The following is a 15,346-nucleotide window of genomic DNA, read 5'->3' on the forward strand; positions in this document are numbered from 1 at the left end:
AGCACTTTTTAGTGACACAACAAACTGAGCGAATAGTATATACATTAATATAATAGAGGACAAATTTGATATTTAAAAAAATTCTTTGGTGATGAAAATCAGCAAGTCACTTTCTAAGGCCCGGTCCCCACCTCCCCACAAAGAACACCTCACAAAATTTTGCAAGTTCGAAAGCAGAGTTTTACTGGTTCTTTTAACAATAGTTTGGGACCCAAACCCAAGTTTTGATCTTCTTTTCAGACAAAATTTAAATCCCAACTAAAAAAGTACTTAGTTTCTCATTTCCCCTTTTATTAATATTTCAACCCATCTTCCTCATACCTACCACAAATTAACGGAGGCTTTCATTTGTTCATATTCTCTTGAGGCATTTCTCCCAAATGCAAGAAAGTGTGAAAGCATGGAGAAGTTTCTGGAGTAGAACCTCTTCTGATGGTATAATAATTTTCAAGTACAAAGTTTTCATTGTCAGCTTGTTCCCCAAGTGCTCCTTTTATAGGAGCTTTAATGTTTTATGCATTAATTTATGATAGAGTTTTGGGAAAAACATTGGATACACAGAACACATTAGTATTTACTCAAGAAAAAGCAGTAGAATCAGAGTGACCAGCCTTCGATGACCACATTTCATTTAAGGGGTAAGAATTTCTACTGTAGTCAGAGTAATTCATTAGCCGCCTTGCAGGGGACCAGCCTAGTGTTCCAGAATGACATATCTGATTGTGAAGGGGATACCTGTGATATGTGTCTCCCCTCCAGATGAGCATTTGAAATCTCAGCCCTCAGTTTACATCTAAATAGAGGCCTGTAAGGGACCCTGGACACCTTTTGACTTAGGGCATATTTACAGTTCATATGAGACAGTGTAAGACAGTAGCTTAGGATTGGAAAAGGGTGATTAGGGTTTGGTTGTTTTCAACCTCTGCTCTAGGAAACCTTAATGCTTACGTTATTAAAAATGAATGAAACCAAATGAAACTCAGCAACACAGCTTTTTATTATCTTCCGTAGTATTTATCTTATATGGAGAAAAGTTGGAATATTTTTCCATCAAAAATTTTTTTAGGGGATCTTCCTTCCCATAAACCAAGTTGCTCATGCTGTATTCAGAGTGATTGTAAATATCTTTGCTACTTTAATTTTTAGCTCCTAAGATAAATGGACGTTACCTTAGACTCCTTAATTATGAACTTTTTTTAGAATCTAGAAAATACCAATAGACGTGTGGTTTTTACATTTCTAAAATACTCTCGAATCCAAATGCATTTTTATTTACTATCTGGATGTTAAAGGAATAATGAAAGTATAATGCTCCTTATGGTCAATTACCTCAGTATCAAATTTTAAAGATCTTGCTGAAAATTTGTTTTAATTTAACTATTCTGGGAGAGGGGCTACACTGAAACTGAAACCTTCTTCATATTTGCATGTGGAAATAATCATAAGTGCCAAAGTTAATGCAATATTTATTTAATAGACACTGTTAAATAGCACCAGGTGCCAAGTACTGGTACAAATGTTTTTCAAATACTATTTTAATTTTTACAACAAGTCCACTTATTATCCCTATTTTGCAGACTGAGAAACAGAGAGGGTAACTAACATGTCCCCAGCCACACAGCTTGCAAGTGGCAGAGCTAAGTTTTGAACCCAGCCAGTGAGCCCCAGATTTCTTTGACTCCCACACTAAGCAGTGAGGTGGTACAATTTCAGTTGCCATGGGCAGAGCACTTTGTGAGGATGCTCGCTGAGTTCGGGTATATTCATCTGCTCTAGTCTTTATCAGAATCTGCAGCCTGTGTTATATTTCCCTTGTTGCTATGAGTGGGCCAGCCAAGTTCTTTTCAGCTTGTTGGGACATTGGTCTTGTAGGGATTGCAACACCATGGAAAGGACAGACAATAAAATTTGCTCAACTCTAATTCTTTACTTGGTTTAAAATGAAAAATTTACTCTCGTTTTAGTCAAGTATTTGTGAGTAGGTCTAGGATGATCTCGAAATCTTTTCCTGTGTGACGCATAGAAAATGGATAGACAGAGGATTTGGCTGTAAAAGGATAAGGAACAAAAGAAAAAGGGAAGGGATTTCCCTGTGGCCCACTGGCTAAAACTCTGAGCTCCCAACGCAGGTGGCCTGTCAGGGAACTAGATCCCATATGCCACAATTAAAGATCCCGCATGCTGCAACTAAGACCTGGCACAGCCAAATAAATAAATAAATAAAAGGAGAGAAAAAGGGAAGAGAACTATTAGTTAGCTGTCAGTCTTAATTTTGGTGAATTTTTAAAATTGGTTATTGTACAATATGACTTCTGCTTGTTTTATCCCTAATTATGTCTTGGACCTTCTGAAATAAACCGTTTTTCTGTTACTGCCATTACAGTCTAGGAATCAAATTTAGCCTTTTCTTAAGGCATCTTTCTCTGAAAGTACATACAGTTTCAAAGTCAGCTTAATAAAAGTGAAATAGGATGGGAAACTCTTTTTCTTATTAAATTGGTGTAGCACCTTAGAAATAAACTCTTAGGAAAGATTTCTTCTTGATAAAAAGTTACATTATTGTTGATTTACCTTATGCTGGGTGTTGTTTCAAGCGTTTCACACGTAATAATTTAGTTCATTCTCATGAGAACCACATGAGGTGGGTTCTGTTATTACCTTCATTTTACAGATGGGGAAACTGAAGAATAGACAGGGTAAGTAGCCTGATCATGGAGTTTGTAAGTAAGTAGTGGAGCTGAGGCTGCATCCCAGGCAGTCTGGTTTCCATGAATTTACTAATAGCAGGGTAAGGACTTCATTAAAATATCAAAGTTTTGACAAATGAAATACTAGCAAAAGGCAAAAAATGTGTCTCACTTTTTGTTTGGATATTTCCGACTGCAAATAGTTCCCTGGGTAGGTAACCAGCATAGGTGTTGTTAAAGACGCACATTTTGGAAATATCTGAAGCCAGAGGAAGAAAATCTCATATGTAAAATTTAGAGCCTTTGGATGTTCTGCATTCTGCTGAGACGATAAGCTGTATTAAAGCAAGGATCATTTACTCTGAGGAGCATCAGACTTGGTTCCTAAAACAAAGGAAAATTTGAAATCCTGTCTTTTTCCATTTTGAAAATCTACTCTAAGACCTGATTTAAATGCCATCCTTCTCATAAGCTCTCCTGAATTCACACTTTCCTGCCAACACAGAGTTAAAATTAACTATCCCCTTCTTTTTTGCTCCCATAGGATTGGATCACAGCACTATTCATGTCACGGGTTTAATTGCGTTTTTGTTGTTGTTTTCATTATTGTTGTTATAGTTAACATTTATTTGTCTTCTTCTTGAGTGTATGCTTCTCCAGGAGGGCTTAAATTCATTCTCGTAGTCCTTAATTCACCCTCCTTGATATGGAAGAGGATTCAATAAATGCTGACTTAAGCAAGTCAGAGAGAATGGGGAACTAATGTTGGTGTTCTATATTCTAAAGATGAATTAAAATAATGGGATAATCACAGAAAAGCTAGGAGTTCATTCTTTCCTTAGTGGAGTAAAGTGGAATGAGCCTGATGAAATATGGGACAGCAAAACTGTGGATTATTTTGCTTCAAGAGTAAGTAATAAAACAGTTTCTTGTGAGTTTTTGAAAAAGCATGAACAAAAATGGGAAGTAAATATAATCTGTGATGAAAAATGTGTCATTAATGAACTATTTAAATGGACAGCATGTTTGAAACTACAGAAAACAGTATTGCAAATGCCTAAGGTTGTCTCTCAAAAGGTGAGCCCTATTGATAAAGAAATGAAGAAAGGACGATCAAATGAGTATGAAGGTTCTATGATCCTTCAACCATCCTATGAACAACTGGTTAATATTCCTTTTGAAGAGTTAAAACCTGGACAAATTGAAAAGGCTGAAATACTTTATGTTTCAATATGTGGGACATTTTAGGTGAAGTTATCTAAAAATAAAAAGATTTTATCAGTTTTAACAGTATTAATTACTAAAGAAGTAAAAAAAACCCTCTTTTTCATCAATGGAAAATATTGAAAAAGGCTTAGAATGCTTGGTAAAATCTAAAAAATCTTTGAAGTGGTATTGATCCAAAGTAGAAAAAAGTGTGTCGATGAGAAAGTGCTTGTTTTTTTTTAGTAGATCATAGTAGGTATGAAATAGTGCCTTTATGTAATACCAAGGTGCTTACTAAGGAAATCAGAAATATTCCAAGACAAGCTGTGCCTTGTAAATGGATTTGGTTTGAAAATTTTAGGAACATGCCATTTGAGTCCATTGTGTGTTTAGTTGCTCATTTGGAAATAAAGATTCTTTTTCTGAAAAAACAAAACACATTTTATAAAATGTTTTAAATTCATGTAGTCTAGAAATAGAATTATATGAGGAAAAACTCTAGTTGAGTTGAGGCTTATGACAGACTGAGAAATATTAGTATGTACCTAGGCCAGTTTACTTGTTGTAGAACAATTCTGACTCCATTCAGCTTCATTTCTCTTCTTGAGGCAGCTGTGATTTGAGAAAGTGCTGTAGTCTGTGACATTTCACATTAAACTACTTCTATTTGCACATTAATTTATTTTTTAAAAATAAGAATGAGATAATTCACTAAGTAGTTTAGAATTTAATTACTTAAAAATAGAATTTAGTTTTAAAAAAAACCCAAAATAACCTTTTATGTATAGGATCTTTTTTATTCTTTGTGTGTGTGTGTGTGTGTGTGTGTGTGTGTGTGTGTGTGTGTGTGTGTATTTGTTTAGAACTGCAACATTTTCTATGCCAAATCCAACTTCCAAGAAGCATTTGGAAGTCAGAACATTTTATTTGGCTAGGCTTGAAGTCAAGATGTTTTATGATAACTGGTGTTTAGTCCGGGACACTTCCTAGGAAGAATTTTGTATATAAAAAACTAATCAGGGGCTTCCCTGGTGGCGCAGTGGTTGAGAGTCCGCCTGCCGATGCAGGGGACATGGGTTCGTGCCCCGGTCCGGGAAGATCCCACATGCCGCGGAGCGGCTGGGCTCGTGAGCCATGGCCGCTGAGCCTGCGCGTCCGGAGCCTGTGCTCCGCAACGGGAGAGGCCACAACAGTGAGAGGCCCACCTACTGCAAAAAAAAAAAACAAAAAAAAACCCCAAAAAACTAATCAGTGGCTATCAATTATTGGGAGAGGATTTTTGACTACATAGAGAATATGATGAAAGCTGTGATTCTCTCCAAAGAAAAAATATACACAGGCATGTACACTCCAAATTTTACATATAATTACATACAACTTGACATAATTATATTCCACATGTAATTTGAGAAACAGACTAAGGAGTCATGTGACCCTGGGCAAGTCATTTTACTTTTCTGAGATACAGTTTCTTGGTTGGTGAGATGAAAGAGGCTGAGTACATGACTTTTAAAGAGCCATTCAAGCTTTTACGTGCTCTAACTCTATGTCTGTATTCAGGAAAAAGGATGATTCTTTGATTGGAGCTCCCCAGAGAAATGTCCTGAGGGACAGGCTCAGCATTAGTGTAACGTATCGTGTGGGTTTTGAGAGGTGGAGTGGAAATACCCAGGGGAATGCATAAAGAGCGTTTTTGTTTGTTTTGCTCTGTTTCTGTTTTTTTTAATGAGTGTTTTGATGAGAGTGATGATGGAAGAAAAGAAGATGGTGGGAGGTGAAGAAGGTAGAAGCCTGAGGGTGTTGGAATTGCCTATTTAATGTGCATTAGGTGGATGAAGACTTGAATCATAGAATCAAAAGGGGAGTTTCATCCGAAATGCAAGGGAAGGAGGGGTTGGTTGATCTCAATAAATTTCAATGGAACAAACATGATGCAGTGAGACACAGTGAGACATTTGTCTCATTTCCGACTCAGCATGTGGAGAATCTCTCTGAAAGAAAATGTTCATTTGGACTCTCCATTCTAGACATCTCCATTTTGAGTGTAGGTTTTGCTTCTTACATTGCAGTCTTGTTAAGCCAATGCATGATAGGAAAAAAAGAGCTGACTTTTAAGACTCATTCATCCTCCAAGAAAGGATGAGAATTGGACTAACCTTATGAAAATATTTCTAAATATCTCAGAAGACTTTCACTGGGGGTAGATGGGCAAGACACAAAGTTTTCTAAAGCATTGCTCTGAATTAGTTGTTTCAGAGATCATAGTAGATTAGGACTAGAAGGAAGATGAAGGGGGAAAAAAAGGAGCAAGAGTTTTCAGGATTGGGGCAGGCATGGGAGGAGGGAAGGAACTGCTAAGAAGTTGTTTGGGTTTCATATCCCTATTTACACTTGCTTTGCAAAATTTCTGTGGGATGCCAGGTTGGGAATAGTTTTTGCCAAGAGTCAAGCCAAGCTTGTTTTCTTGAAGAAGCAAGTCCCCAAGGGGATGACAGCTTGAATTCAGTTGGATCTGGTATTTAGATGATCCAAGTTTGACATAAAAGGCAGCAATGATGGAAACAGCAGCTTTCCTTGGAAAGGCAGAGGGAATGTAAAGGCCCAGACGGATGGCTTTATTTAAAAAAAAAAAAAAAAAAATCTCTCTATCTCTCTATCTCTCTCTCTATCCAGCTATCTCTATTTATTTATTTTGGCTGCGCAAGGTCTTAGTTGTGGCAGGTGGGATCTTTTAGTTGCAGCATATGCACGCAGGATCTGCAGAGTCTTACCAACTGGACCACCAAGGAAGTCCCACAGACTGATGGCTTTAGACTGATCTGTAGACTCTTCTCCACTCTCAGATGCAGGGTCTTGGGATGGAAGTGGCAGTTTCCTTAGCTGGGGTGAGGTGTGATTTCTGGTACTGGACGAAGGAAGGAAGAGGACGACATAATATTTTTAAAATGTGTGTGTGTGTGTGTGTGTGTGTGTGTCTGTCTGTCTGTCTATGGCTAATGTACAAAAAATACCATTAAACTGAAAGTCATTTCTTCAGCAAATATTTTTCAAGCACCATGTAAATACTAGGTGCTGAACAAATGTCAAAAGACTTCAAGGATCTGCCACCATGACGATCTTTAGCTTGGCATTCAAGGCTCTTCGACATAAGACTCTGACCATTTTGACAGCTTTGCCCTGGACTTTAAGAGGCAACCACTGCTCTGGATTTTCTTACCAGTGATGAGCATGTAGTCTGACTCAGTAACTATCTGTTAACTGACTCTCCCTCTATGGGTTTTCCTCTTTTCTCTGATTTCTACTTTAAGAACCCCTTCCTGCTATTTTTTGGCTTCTCATCGTTCTGGAATCTCACAGCCATGCTTCGTGGTCGGGTTTTGTTTGCACTGTACCCTCTACTCTGATTCCTCACTGACGGAAATTTTGCCCCTCGACCGTGGGTAGATGAGCTCGGCGTGGGCTAGGCCTTGCCCCGCATTACCATATTTTCTCCTTACTGGATCCTGCGGTAGGCAGCGTGTAAGCACCTCAGATTATTTCAATGGACTCACACTTTTGTAATCATCAATACATATATTTTTTAAAGTTAACTTTATATTGGTTCTCTAAATTGAAAACTGATATCAGTTGTCTCAAGTAAAAGGTAATTTTTAAAATAATTAGAATGAAAGCAAATTATTTCCTAAACAGTCGGTCTATAAAATAAACTTGCTTTCTAAAGGCACTGACTCTGAGACTTGCTCTCACTTTGTTAAAAAAGGGAAATTAATCACGTGTTAAAGAGACATTGAAGAGAAGATCAAACAGAAACTTTCTCCTTAATGTAATACAGTTTTTACAAAGGCTAAGGAAGTGCTGAAAAGAATGTTTTCTCATTGTGTGATTGAGTGTTTAATACTGTGCCTGTCCATCCCCTAAAATCCTCTATGTGGAATTTAAGTACTGCTTAAATTCATCTTATGTAGCTTTCCTGCATTTGGGGAAATATTGAGGTTGCTCCATTTTTCAGATGGTGCACCTGATACAGAGACTAGTTAAATAATTTGTTGCTGGTTCACATGCTTCGATCATGGCAGAGCCGGGGGTTCAAACTCGTGTCTGAAACCCAAGCTCCAGGCAGTTTTCTTAGACTCAGAAGATCTTCTACTCCAGTCTGTTTATCATAAAAGCTTGTTTTCTGTTCTGTGGCTCAGAGTGGTAGAATGTCTTACCTAAATTGACTCCCCAGCAGTCAGTAACTGGAACTTAAAATCGTAGCTTCTTGCCTCTTTAATCCAGGCTTCTCGCTACTGTACCAGAATTTAGGGTAGTATTTACAGTGTCCTTTTAGGAGAGAAAAAAGAAATTGGGTCTGTAAGTCTGTCCTTTCAGCTTACAATGGGCACTGAATCTTTGAATATTGAACTGACCTCATTTATTCTGTCTGTTGGTCCAATGTGAATCTTAATAGGTTTTTCAATTGGATTTTTTTTCTCACTCTCTTAAATAAACATTGCTCTTTGCTTGTAATTTCCTTCTGATTTCCTTTCGAATCAGAAGGAAACCTCCACAGAAGTCCTAAAGGTTGAGTCTTTCCTGGGGACCCTTTCGTTTATGCAAAAGTACAAAAACCCTATGCTAATTTTGGCCATTTAGGATTAATTGTGATTAAAGGCAGTTTATCAGGTCTTTTTTCTTTTTTTTTTTTAACTTTAATGATTGTGTTAATTATAGTAAGGACCTTGAGTTCAAGGTAAAGAAAGCCTTTGGTCAAGTGGTGTTTATTCAGTTGTCAGTCCTGTTGCCGGATTTGCAAATTTAGTGGAATTAGTGCCATTTTCCAGTTTCCAACTCTAGTCGCATTTCACATGATCACAGTGTGGCTTTCTCCTTGGCTGTCTGACACTAGGTTCCAGTGGCCTCCATTGAGGGGAGTGGATATGCCCCTGGAGGCTGCAGAGACCAGCAAGGCACTCTGTCCTCAGGTGGAGCTCCACTGGGGACTCTGTGCTCACCTGATGTAGACACTTAGCACACGGTCGCTTGGGAGATGAGAGTGTGTGCATTTTTAAATGCCAGTGTCAACTGCAGTTGAAAAAAGAGGCTAGCAGGAGTTCCACTCAATAGTTTAGTTTCATCTTTCCTTAAGCACTTTTTTATCTGGCACGTAGAATATTTGATTTGTGAAGATCTTAATGACAGTAGCACTTTCTAGAAGGAATACTCAAAATTATGATAATATTGGAATAGTAGAGATCATTTTCCTCTGGGAGCATCCTCCCAGACCTCAAATAATGGAGTTCATGTTGCCATTATTTGTTTTTAAAAGGCTAACATCCTTCATTTTTTGTTTCTCAGAATCACAGATAGGTGAGTTTAAACTTGTGATCTTATTCCTCTTTAATTCAGCGAGGCAGCCAGCAAAGTGGTTTGTTTTGGTAGTTATAGAGAAGGAGTTCATTTATGAAGCTGGAAGGGCAGGGCTTAGACCCTGTACCTCTGTGCCTGCCGTGGAGTCCTGACTACATCCTCACCTACCTGGTCAGCTGGTCCCTGCTGGGCTGCAGGGACAGAGGCATCTCGGACACATGACCTGTGCCTGCACTGTCCCAAGAACTGGCTGGTGAAAGAGGAGGTTCTGGAGAAGGTTGCTGGGTTTGGTCACATACTCTACGAGCTAGAACTGGAAAAGAGCCTGGAGATAAGATAACTTGTTTTGGCAAGAGTAAAACGAATAAAGTGTTGAGGTGGAAAAATTATATCCAGGTGTTAATATGCTTCATTGAGTGAGTTCTTGACTTGAGCCTATGGGTTTAGAGTTCTAGGCACCTGAACAATGCTGACAGTCCTGTATTAGTGGCTGAGCCCCTAGGGGAGGTATTCTTGTTAGCTGGCATGTTTACTTGTTTGCTGCCGTGTTTACAGGGGTTCTAGAGCCTCAGTCTGGCAAATTACAGATTCTCCTTTGCTCACATGAAGCCCATGAAAATGAATGTCCTTCCCAACAAATTAGAGTGGCTTTGGGGAAAACCAAACTAAATGTACTCCTATTTAACCTGTGTTTCTTTGAACACAGCTGGAAATTTTGTCATGGTTTTGGGCTACCTGAACCTGTACTTTCCATGACATTTCTGACATGTTACTGTGGTGAACCTGCTTTAACTAATTTTTCTCATCCCTGAGGTCTGACTTCAGAGGCTTTCAAATTCCACAAGTGTTTCCAAGCACCAAGTGGTCCTGGGCTCTGGGCCCAGTGTGGCAGAGGTTGGTAAGATGTTGAGACACGGTAGCTTGCTGCACGTGGCTTGCAGTTTAGCAGTGACCACCTGAGAAGTTGGTACACTGGAGGACGTGGTAGGGAGAGCTGAAGAGATGGAGGAATTAGAAGGCCCAGATTGCAAATAGGTAATTGACCTGGAGGCTGGAGGAAGTGGGCTGGAGAAGAAAACTGTGCTGAGTGCTAAAGATGTGGAGGACGGCGGCCCGCATGGAACAGAGGAGCTGACTGCCCCCAGAGTGGGAGAATAGTGTAACTGGGTGGTGGGGTCCCCAAACAGGGTTTTATGGTACAACAATGGCAGAAGTGGCATGAGGATACCAGCGTAACCCTTTCACATCTCCCACTGAACTGGGCACTGCAGAGAGTTACAGTGTGTTCTGGAAAAGCCCTTGGGGGAAATCGTGCCGTCTGTGGACAAGGAAGGGAGAAGAGAGATTCCTTTAATAAACTGCCCATTTTGTGCCCCATCCTTGATGAATGCTTTACCCTGTGAAGTCAGCAGCACTAATCATTGTAAATAGCTGCCGTTTGCTGGATACTTCCTTTGTTCCAGGAACTGGCTAAATATTTTATATACATTATTTGTTCTATTTAATGGAGAGGATACAGGGACTCAGAATCCCTAGGGTCCCAGAGCAGGTGAGGAGCAGAGTCAGGATTCAAAACCTGCTTTCTCTGACTCCAAAACCTCCCTTCTGTCTACTGGGCCAGTTAATTCAAGAAAATAAGAGTTAAGGACGTCTAGGGAAGTTTGCTGCACAGCGGCATTGGCCTGCAGGAAGTAGAAGGCGGTGAAGGGATTTGGGTTTATCTGCCCCCAAGTCCTTTGAGCACTGTTGTGGGAGATTGGAACTGACATATATATACCAATATGTATAAAATAGGTATAACTAATAAGAACCTGCTGTATAAAAAAATAAATAAAATCAAATTCAAAAATTCAAAAAAAAAAACTTTTTAGCCTGGGAGAAGGTTGAATATCTGAAGATGTTGACCCTTCTGAGATGTAAACCAAACAAAGTGGCTGTTTTGTTGATACAGTCACCAAGCCTTTTATCATAAAATTCCCTTGGAAAACCGTCCTCCAACAACAGGGAATATTATCCAGACAAGTTTTTCCGCAAATGAAGGATTGCTCATGGAGGTGGGCTTGCTTGTGTTTCTGTATCACTCAGGGTCTTTGTGACTTTGATAGTTCCTTCCCTGCAGGGCCCTCTTGCTTTGGCATTATGATTATGGTTGAGAAAAAAATTTTTTTTCTATGACATGTAATGTTGACAGGTATTTCATTTCTAGGAGAAAGGTTCATTTTTCCTATATGCTACACACACATCCCCAACCAGGGAAAAAGCAAATAGTTGTATTGTTTGCTGAAGTCTTCCTTTGAAGGTTGCTCTGTGTTTGTTTAGTGGAAATCAGCAGCGGAAGAAGGGGTATCTCGAACATTTTGTCAGAATTCCTCCATAATTCTACAACAGTGAAACAAGAACTTGGGGACAGGACAGATTTGCTTTCAGAAACTCTGGATCTTGTCAGTTTTAGAAGTCCTGAGATGGTTTAGCTGGTAACAACTGGACTGTTGAGAGTGATAAATAGGATCTTTGGTTGTCCAAATATCAGTGACATGATAGAAATAGGTTTACCCTTTTTGAATCTCCTTTAAAATAGAATTGTTGACAGCATGAGGAATTATGCTTCTCAAAGGCTCGTTACAGATTTGTACAGTATTCATGTGTCTCTTCTAGCTGTACGTTTTTATGTATTCATGTCATAACTCTCATTTTGAAAATTAGCTATTAGCAAATACTTTTGTCCAGGAAATTGAATATATATTTCAGGGTGAAACAAGAATGTGCAGTTATCTATAAACTTATTGTTACTAATAATCAAGTAAGTATGATACATTTGGTACTTTAAAAAATATCCCCTTGAGTTACAGATTGTTAGAATTGATAAAATTCATTGGATCTGTATTTTTTAAACAGGTATTGTGATAGCAGAGCCTCTTCTAGAATGACAGGAATCTTCGAGAATGATAGAATGGCTTCCTTTTATCCTTGACTTTTATCTTGGAGGATTTCTTACATCTTTCTTTCTCCTTAAATTTGAGTATTAAAATGTTATGGTTTAAGTAGGAACACAGTTTCAGGGGTCACTGAGTACCAGCCCACGGCCTTTCTGCAGGCCTCTAAGGGTCTAGTGACAACTAAGGACAGTTTCACTGAGTTTGTGGGTCTGCAATATGGTTGGGGAATGTGAGGGGGTAGAATTTCAGGATTAGCATGAACGACCTTACAGGTAGAGAGCTCACTGGCAACTGGAGACCAGGAAAGAAACTGAGGCAGTCAAATTAACTTCAGCCTTAATAAAACTGATGGCTCAGCCTGGGAGAGATCACGGGGCGACTCCCCTCCTTCCACCACAGCAGTCGTGTCCTGTCTTCAGTCATGGGTGCAATGAGCCTGTTCCAGCCTGGTTTTTTGACTGTCAGTAACTTCACTAGCCTTTTCCCTGAATGTGGCTACTGATCCAGAGACATATACTCAGAGAGGCAATTAAAAAACAGACCTTTTCCAAGCAAGCATGCTCTGGTGGGCTTACAGTTTTCATATCTTCATTCTTCAGGACCCTCTACATCTCTCTGGAGATGAGATGCAGCAACACCTGTGATCCTTGCATTTGCATCAGCATCTCATGAAGAGGCCATTCGTTGAGCTTTACCGCCAACACGTTTACTACAATTCATATGTGATATAGTTAAATCCTGCCGTAAATCCACCTCCTGTTTTTGTTAACGGCTAGTTATTTATTGAGATAAGACATCTAGAAACAGTTTTGTCAGGAGAGATGCTGATCGCTGTTGTCACAGATTTCAACTTCTATCTCACTTCTGGTGACTGTGGGGGAATTTGTCTAACAAAGAAGAACACACACACAAATTTATCTATTATTTATTTATTTGTTTAAAATTTAGAGAAATAGCTGTCATAAAACCACTGGCTTTGGAAGACGAAAATTAGTTGCTGACTGCATATTTGCGGTGTATGAACTCTTTGGGTAGAACTGATAGGAAAAATGTGTTCAGAAGAAGCAGCAGAATTGTAAGAGGAATATAGTAGTGGGAAAGTGGGAACAGTTGTTGACAAGTTATTTCTTGAGAAACCTGGGGGCCAGCTCTAACTCTAGGGGGTGAGTCTGGGCAGGCCACTTGCTTTTTGGGGCCTTGGCTTCTCTATAAGATTGGGGTGTGGTGGGAGCGGGTCTCCAAAGCCACAGTGAACTCCTTCTATCAGCTGGGGGTTGGCCTTGCACAAGGTTGTCCTCTTCTGCCTTGTGGAGCCGACTTCTCTGCTCCAGTGAGAAACGGCAGCTGTGTGGTCCCCACTGGAGACCGTCCTCTCCTGGAGCAAGCAGGCTAGAGGGTTGGCTCCCAGCCTTTGACAGAAGCTCAGTCTCACGTGCTCACAGCGTTCTTGCAGGAAGGAAAGACCAACCAACCCTTGGTTACTGCGCAAACTAAGAGTTTCAAGTAGCAGTGTAAGCATGTGCAGTTTTTTTTTCCTTACTACGTTTCTGTAGACAGATTTAACGCTCTAGGAGGGCAGAAGGCAGTCATGGGATGTAGTTCCTGTTTTCCTTTTGACTTCACTAAGCGGGGGAAAAAACCCTCCCACCTTGTCTTTCTAGCATGTCTGCCTCTTCCTCTTTCCTCCTTTCTTCTTTATATTTCTCATGCTCTTTGAAACTTACATGTGAAGTTCAAAAGGGCCAAATGTTTTGGTGAGGAAGGGGGTTGGGGGAGCAGTGCAGTAGGTGCCGATTGGGGTCGTCATTTCCCCCATGGCACCAGGCTTCCTGTGAACCTATATTTTTCCTTTCGCCAGCATCACTGAGTCTGTCTGACATTTCAGGTTTTGGTTTAGGGAAAAGTTAAAAGAATTCACGATCCCAGCTGTCACTTGGTGACCCTTTTGCCAGTAGCATATGGCACACTCTCATTTCACTAAAGAAAGGAGTTACCCACGCCTCGTTACTTTCTGCCTGCTTACTCTGCTTTATTTTTCTTCATTACTCCTATCACCCACTGCCTTAACAACACACTGTTATTTGTCTGTTTTATACCTCCTTGCTAGAATAGAAGGTCCATGAGAGCAGGAACTTTGCCACTTTTGTTCACTGCTGAATCTCCAATGTCTGGAACAGCACCTGCACATATAGGCATTCAGTAAATATTTGCTGTGGCTAATGGCAGCCTTGCAGAGTTAAGGCTGCAGTTGTTCGTGGAATGAACAGGGGGGTGAAGATTTTATTCACTATTTACCTTCCTAGGGAATCACACAATAGTCAGGCTTTACACTATGCAGTACTTAGGTCTTCCAAGGCATGATTTGACTTGTGGAGTATGTTAATTATTGTCATAGAACACAGGTTTTTTGGGGGGAGGGAGATCAAATTATTGACATATACTTTACATACAGTTAAATTTAGCCTTTTTGCATGTACAGTTAGATGAGTTTTGATAAATGTATATAGTATATGTATAACCACTACCACAGTCATGGTGTAGAATATTTCCCATCATTCAATGTTCTTTGCAGTCTGTCCTCTCCCCCACCCCCTGGCAACCACTGATAGGATTTCTGTCCCCATTGTTTCACCTTTCCAGAAAGTCATACAAATAGACTCATACGGTATGTAGTCTATTGTGTCTGGCTTTTTTCTCTTAGCATAAGGCTTTTGAGATTCACCCATGCTGTTGCATGTATTAGTAGTGTAGTCCTTTTTTTATTGCTGAGTAGTACTCCATTTTAATTTATTCACTAATTGATGGACGTTTGGATTGTTTCCAGTTTTGGCTATTCTATATAAGACTTCTATGGATGTTCAAATACAGGTCTTTGTATGAACATGTGCTCTCATTTCTTTTGGGTAAACACCTAGGATGGGATGGCTGGGTTGTAAGTCTGTGCACAACTTTACAAGAAACTGCCAGAGTATTTTACAAAGTGCCTGCTCCATTTTTCATTTCCACAAGCAATGTATGAGAGCGCCAGTTGCTCAACATACTAACACTTTTCAATTTAAAAAATTGCAGTAGTTCTAGTGGGTATGCAGTGGTATCTCATTGTGGTTTTAGTTTGCATTTCTCGGCAACTAATGATCTTTGCTTATTTGAGAAGGTCATGGTTCAGCA

This window comes from Lipotes vexillifer, unplaced genomic scaffold (genome assembly GCF_000442215.2).
Source record: "Lipotes vexillifer unplaced genomic scaffold, Lipotes_vexillifer_v1.1 scaffold1035, whole genome shotgun sequence".
NCBI lineage: Eukaryota > Metazoa > Chordata > Mammalia > Artiodactyla > Lipotidae > Lipotes > Lipotes vexillifer.